This window comes from Poecilia formosa, unplaced genomic scaffold, assembly GCF_000485575.1.
Source record: "Poecilia formosa unplaced genomic scaffold, Poecilia_formosa-5.1.2 Scaffold200, whole genome shotgun sequence".
Lineage (NCBI taxonomy): Eukaryota > Metazoa > Chordata > Actinopteri > Cyprinodontiformes > Poeciliidae > Poecilia > Poecilia formosa.
The window spans coordinates 595,377-603,424 of NW_006800139.1; positions in this window are offsets into that span (position 1 = coordinate 595,377).

Consider the following 8,048-nt stretch of genomic DNA (forward strand, 5'->3'; position numbering starts at 1 on the left):
CACCTAGTGACCGGAGGCTTGTTTATCAGTTAACATGAATAAAAATATTAATAAAGTCCTGCTTCTCGTGCCCCCCTGACACTTCGCCACGCCATGCTATTTGAGAAGTACAGCATTATACTAACGTCTCATTTAGATTATTTTCAGTTATTTCTAATGAATAAAAACAAAAGGCAGGAATCAGGAGTATTGATGCTTTCAGGGATTAGCATTAGTTTTCTCATGCTGACCAAAACAACTGCAAACCTTTTACTTCACTATGGACTCTCATGCACAACTGCCACAAATGTCAGCTTCATAATAAAAAAACATTTTTTAATATATTTCTGTCTGTGATGCACCTGACTCACACTGAAACAAACAATGCATGGCTGGATGTAAAGCTGTGTGCACAGGAGAGCAGCTGTAGTCCAAGATTAAAACTAAAATATAAAAACATTCGATTCCCAGTAAAGTTCCTGGATTGTAACATATTGAAGTAACGATCAGTTTAGAGTCGGCAGTAGTCATTTTATCAGGATGTCCCAGTGTAGACGCTGCCATTAGTAAAGGGCTGGAAATGCCGAGGACAGACGGAGGAAATCAACCCACAAAGCCACCAGATGCGTTTGGCCTGAGTGCAGTGCTCATCAGAGCGACCTGTGGCCTTTTATTGAGAAACGATGTCACCTGCGAAAAACTCCGCCCACAACAGGAAGTCAACATGAAAACAATATTCAACACCCAGTTTTTTTCTTTTTTTAACAGAAAAAGGCCGTATTTCTGGCTCCGTCTTGTGATAACAGTGGTTTCCGAAGCTGAAGGCTCTTTTAGATGAAGCGTCAGTGGCAGGAATACAAAGAGGTTTCCTGCTGCCTGCAGTGTCAGGTCGTGCAGTGAGATGCCTGCTGTCTGCTTTATCTCTTCAGTCCTTTCCCTTTCCTGTGGTTACAATGTACAGCAATATGCAAAAGATTCAGAGCAGTACTACTTCCTGACCTGCTGCCTCTGAGGAGCAGCGCTGCTGTTCAGCCGTCTTGATCAGCAGCTTTTAGGTTTTTAGGACCTCCTGCAGGTCTTCTGTTTTAGGACATTAAAGTATTTTGTGTGCCTAAAAATGAGAAACGTGTTGCAACACATGAACTGAAACTGAAATTGAGAGTTTAATCTTCAGTAAACTGGCAAAAATCCAACAAATTGCTGGAATAAAAGCTGAGAGAAATCAACCTGCAGCTGCTCACCTGATGCATGGTGAGGTGTAACGCTTTCAGAATCACCTGGATTCCATTATAGTGAGTGTGTTGCTATTAAATTGTGCAATATTTGGTATTTTAAGATATTTAAGTAAATAAATGTAATCTGAGTATCTTTGAGGGATTCCTTGTAACAGGAACTACTTTAAAAAGTATTATTCACAAATATAAGACCTTTTAAAGCTGCAGTGTGCATCTTTTAGGCAAATATGTTTTTTTATTTGTTAAAATTATGTCATAACAGACAATCTGTGGGAAAAAAAAAAAAACATCTAGCTCCTCTGCATTCTCCCAGTTCTCCCAGTTCTAACTGCTGAAATACACCAGTCAGTCAGAAACAACCAATCAGAGTCAGGAGGAGGGTCTTAGTGCTGTCAATCACTCTCATGCTCGCCTACCTCCCATTGCTCATTACTAAGCTACAGCTGGTTCACCACAACCTAGCCTTCCATGAATGCTAAGTCTAGTTAGCATAGTCACCTGATTCTGTAACAGTATGTTGTTTTTCCTTCATTAGCACATTGAGCAGCACATACATGAGGATGACTGGCAGCGCTGAGACTCTCCTCCTGACTCTGATTGGTTGGTTTTGAATGGAAGTGGTGCATAGTAAGACATATTTTTAAATCCAAACCAAAGTGAGATGTATGTCAAAATGTAAAAATAATCTGAGTGGGAAGAGCAGCTAAAGTCATAAAAAGAATATCTGTAAGTCAGAAACATGACAGGCAGCAAATGAGGCTCAAGTTTTAAATGAAATGAAATGAAATGAAATGAAATGAAATTTTATTCGAACATGATACAAATATAAAAATAAAATAGTGCACAGTAACAAGAAGTGCATAAGCCCATGTTGACGTTTCTGATAGTGATTTTCATGAAAGTAGGACAGAAAGGTGCTGAAGCAGACACTAACGGAGCATTCAGACGGTAAGGCAGGACATAAACAGCATGTTTATGACCTGCCAACTGGGAACCAGTTCCTCTGGTGTCCTGCTTCCAGCTGCTGACTTATGTCTGCTGCCTGCTCAGCTTATGGATTCTGCTCAGCAGGAATCCCCGGTGATGAACTGCTTCTCGCCGTGTTGTGGATGGATTACCATAATAAATAGATTCATAAACACAAAAAACAAAGGATATTATATGATTTCAGGATGTTTTATCAACACACAGTATAGTTCCAGTTAATTATTACAACCTTCAGAGTTCTTCAGATTGATTTTCAGCTCTCAGTGTTTCCTGTTTTCTCTCCTCTGTCCAAATCATCAGACCTTTTTCTTGTTCCAGGAGAATCCCTGTTGTAAAGTTATAAAATGGTTCAAAGGTCTGAGTCTGATTATGCCTTACTGCCACATAAAATCCTAATTAAAAACCAGTAAAGTTTGTACTTTGAACCCAACAAAAGGTCCAAAATGAATATTTTCCAGCTCTGCAGCCATGAACTAGTCAAGTTAATTGTAAAAGGAGGATTTCTGATTGCTGCCCTGAAACACAGACCCAAATTACACCATCTTCCCTTTTCTATAATTTTCTTCAAAAGCTTCCCAGTGTGTTTCTTCCATTCGAAAATATTTTTTTCATCTTCTCTTCACCCCAAGATCTATTAAATATTCATTTGAGCTCCTGCTGTTATCAAGCAGAAGCATATTGCTCAGTAACAGCTTCTTAAACGTGGCGCTGGCTTTGTTCCTCCACCAGCATGATGCCGATCGCAGAACAAAGCGCCGGCACCAGGGTGAAGGTGAGAAGACGGGCTTCGGATCAGAACCTGGGTTTGGATCAGAACCCAGAGTGCAGGAACAACTTCGGTCTCCAGAGTCAACAGTTTGACTTTTCAGAGTCACAAAACATTTCAGCTCCACTTTGAAGAGCCGATGATTAAATATTTGAATATTGTGCTTTGCATAAGACGACATGAAAGGAGAAAACATTCTGTGAGACTTTTCACATTAATAACAATCACTTATGAACACACTGTGCAGCGTTACTCCGAAGCCTTTTCATGAATTTGCTTTGCTGCAAAACTTTTTGAAAACAGCCCTGTTGACGGAGAATCTAAAGCTCTTATAGAGACAGATTTAATTATTTAAGTTATTATTCAGCCATGTTTGTCCTCTTGTGTTATGCAATAAATATTCAGTAAAATTTGATGGTGGGTAAAAATGTTTAAAGTTGTTTAACTTAAGCCAGAGATTATCAACATGTTTTCCAAATTTAGAAATAATATTGTATCTACATCAACCACTGCTTTATTATAATGACTTTTTCCCAGGTTTAATGTGAGAAATATAACTGCTTTGTATTAACAGCTGCAGGCACATTTTTTAATGCAAAGGCTATAATTGCATATGAACTAGAGCCTTTATGTTTAAATTAACCAGTTAATTAATTAGGAGATGAAATCTCATTTAAGTGACATAGAACCTGCCCATGAGACTGCCAAAGGTTGTTTTCTCATTACTGCATCCATGTGAGAGGATTCAGCTCCTTAAAACAGGAAACAGCGTCCATTACAAGTATTCACCACTTAGGACATTTTACTGCTTTTATTAATCAGTCATGATCAACATATTTTTCAACAAAAAATCACTAAAAAGGCCTGATTTCTGCAAAAATAATGACAATTACATGAAAATATTTAACACCTCCTCCAGAGTGACTTAATTCAACAAAGGTCCAGCCAGTTGGTGCTTGTAGCCTCAGCTGAGTCCAGCAAGTCTCACATGATGGAGATATAAAGGCATTTGTGTTTTGAATAAGAATTAAGCAACATAGTCTACTTTCTGTATCTGAATCAGGAACGTGAATTAGCAAATCAAATTTATCTCATTTCAGATTCGTGGTCAAGAGTCACACAGATCATTACAAGGGCCACAAAAGGCCCCTGAGCCACCGGTTGGACATCCCTGGAGTTCAGTTTCGATAGCTGTTTGATAACAGCTTTGAGTTGGTCATTTAACAACCGGAGAGCTGCAGCAGCCAAAACTGTCTCTTCTTACTTTAAATGACATCAGATAATAATATAAAATGTTAATAGTTTTACAGGAAGTTCAGGATTTTTGGTGGAAAACAAAGTTACTTTAGGAAGTGCTTAAAAAAACTCAGAAAGAAACAGCAGTGCAGCTCCAGCAGGAGCAAGAAAAACAAAGTAAATTTCGGTCAAAACGCATAAATTTAACTGAGAAATTTTCTAGAAAAACTTGGAAATTTTGACATTTTTGAAAATCAGAAAATTTTCAAAAGCTGAAAAGTTTTTTTCTAGCAAATTGTAGATGTGGAGTTTAGAAATTCCCTTATCTTTGCTAGAAAATGTCAGATTTTCTCCTGCTTTCTTTCTATCCACTATNTTCCTCTGGTGTCCTGCTTCCAGCTGCTGACTTATGTCTGCTGCCTGCTCAGCTTATGGATTCTGCTCAGCAGGAATCCCCGGTGATGAACTGCTGTTCAGTTTGTTCAGCTGCAGGTCTAACTCAGCCGAACGTCTGTTTGCTTTCAGGATGTGTGTGAAGGCACCAGGCGCTTTTTGAACAATTTACTTTCTACAAGGAAAAAATGACTGTGTGTTTGTGGCCTTACTAAATGTTACCCTGCTGGTCCAGAGATGAAGAAAAACTACATGCTCACATAATGACCGTCCTTAATCTTATTTTTCTCTGGACTCATTTATATTTAGATTTATTGACAGATTAATATATTTCAATGTTCATTCTTGTTTTTTTATTTTGTATGTTTATTTTATATTTAATCATATTTAAATGACTTTTAATATCACACTTATGTATATATTTTAATACATTTTATATCGTGTATTCCTATATTTGTATGTATCAATACCTTAGATGGTGTAGCTGCCATCCCTTCAGGATTAATAAAGTATATTCTATTCTATTTTATAATATTTTTTATCCAGGAAATCTGATTATTATGCAGATCAATTATTTTATTAACAGTTTCTGCAGTCGGGTGAATTCTACTTAACAGAAAAACCTCTCACACCAAAATTTAATTCAAATTCAAAATTACTTTTTTGATCTTGAAAGGGAAATTTAACTGATTTTATCATCATAGAGACTGATGGCAGGAATCTCCTGTAGCAGTCTGTATTACAACTAATTTGAAGAAGCCTCTGACTGACTCTGTTTTCTGTGCCAGTTTGATGAAGAGGATGGTCAGAGTTGTTCATAATTTTCTTAAAATGGCTGATTCTGTTCTTCAGAACAGAACCAGAGGCTTGTCGTTATTCAGTCTCCGTCATGGTTGGTGGGTTTATGACCAAAACGCAGACAGGAGAAATACATATTTTAATGAAACAACAAAACCACAAAGTGTGGAAACTGCAATGAAAGTGTAAACAGAAGGTAATGTAACCGGAGAGTTTAAATATACTGAGCAGGAAGCGGAAATGACAGAGGAACCAGAAGAGCTAATTACTGGTGAGTGGGTGCAGCTGGGGAGAGGAGCAGGTAGAGGCAAATGAGGAAATGATTAAGAGCTGGAGAGAGGAGCTGAGTGGAGGCTGAGGATGAAAAAAAAGAAAACAAGGAAGAATGAAACCTGAATGTAAAGAATAAACGGAGAGAAACACTGAGATAAAGAAACAAAAACTGAAATAAGGAAACTAACTGGACTGACACAAGAAATGAACCAAAATGGCATAAAAAGGAAATAATCATGACCACAAGTTACATTTATTTGAGTAACTTTTATAAAAATATATGTATTTTTGTTGCACTGTACTGTTTTACTTTAAATGAGCCACACAATTATTATAAAGTGTCACTAATTTTTACCTAAATTAAATTTATGGCTCCTACAGTTTATGTTAAAGTGAGACTTCTTGTTTGTGCTTCATTATTTTAATGATATTTATATTTACTGAGTCTGTGTGCTACTTGGATGTCAAATAAAGTATTGTTTTCATTAGTTTCTATACAATATTTCTTTTAATTAAATGTGTTTTTCTTGCAAGTATGTCATGTATTTATATTTATTATTTTTAGTCTTTCAATTTGCACTTAGCTTTATATCTTTGCCTGCCTGGTTGCCTCATTTCAGTTCATAAATCATTAAACAGAGAGAAACCAAAATCTGATTAAAAAAAAAAAATACATACATACATTTTACTGAATATATTTTTACTCTTTCCACAATATATATGTAAGTATTTTGCTACTCTGGGTTCGTCTCTAACGGATGAAAGCTGCCAGTAAAGTTTACCGGATATTAAATCAGATCAGATAAAATCCTGATCAGATATCAAATGTGGCAGATGAAAAATAATAACCTGCTGCGATAAAGAAACACGTTCAGCCGTTTATTGACACACATTTCAGTGTAAAGTTACCACCATCTGTTAAAAGACAGTAAATCAATTTGGAGCTCGAATCTTCATCTGTCAAGCTCTACAACATCGACTGAATCTAACCAAACATAAAACTGAATCTGTAACTGCGGCTCACTTGCTCCTAATTGCCAAATGATTTATTAAAGTCTCAAATGAAAGCACAGAGGATAAACGTCAGGATCACAAAGAAATGCTTTACATCTCCTGCTTGGCGCACAGGTTTGATTGTTGCTGTAATTTATTACAGACCTGAGAAGCGGCATCTTAATCACACGCATTGATTGTGCAGAAAGCAGCCAGGGAGGCAAATAATTGAATGCCTTGATCTCTGAGGTGAAAGTGTTGTAAATATGCCTGCAGGGCAGAAGGAGGCGTTAATTTGATTCCACACGTCATAAAGATTTATACACGAAACAATGAAAAATAAAACAAGCGAGGAATGTCTCAGATTCCACAAAAACAGGCAACATGTTGGATAAAGAAGCAGCCAGAAATATCATCCTGAGCTCTGTTTATTTCTCATTCACTGAGCTGGAAGCTTCATCCTAATTGATCAAAGATCACATCAACATAATCCTCAGTTTTTGCTCCTTTTAATAGAAACACAAAAAATAAAACATCCTATGGAAACCTGGCTGTTTATCTAACATTTATTTAGACGTATGTTTATTTCACAATACTGAAAATTTCAAAATGAAATTAAAATACAGATGAGTAAAACATAAACGGAATAAACATCAACATGCTCCACTTTGGTTCCCACTGTAAACACACAGGTGTGCTGCAGGCAGGTGGGCATCGTTTGGAGGTTTGGCCTGTTGGGACTGAAAACATCTGAAAACGATAAAAGAATCAGCTGCTCCAAGTTTACTCAGAAAGCAGCCATGTTCAAACTAATTTATCATCAACAATATGGTGGATTTAATCTGAATGTTCCTAATTCTGTTTTCAAGCAGCAAGTGATAAAAGTTCTGGGTTTTTCAGTTCAGTTTTATGTTCTTGTGCCTTTTTGTCTAATTAAACTGGTTGTTTGTTGTAATTAGTTTTTCAGTTTTTCTTAGTTAAATATTGTTTAGTTTTTATTAATTATAGCAGTAGTTTTAGTTTTTTCATACTTTTGGTTAATTTTTAGGTACAGAATTAAAAACAAAGTATTGTGATTGTGGAAAAGACTGTATAACAAACTGCCATGCTGAGCCTTTAAGGGGCGGGGCTTAGAGCAGCTGCAGCATGCAGACGAAGAAAGAGAGAAAAAAAAGGGTAGAGTGTAAAGGAGTATAGTTTATGTTCGCATTTGTTTATTTAACTTGCCGTTTGCCGTTTATTGTTACCTTCCTTGATGTGTGTGCGTGGAAATACAAGTAAGTGATGGTAAATATTAATAATATTGTTTATTTAGCAGAGTATTTTAGTTTTACCCCTAATTAAGAGCATGCTCTGTTCACGTGCACACTTAAGAGTCATACACGGTG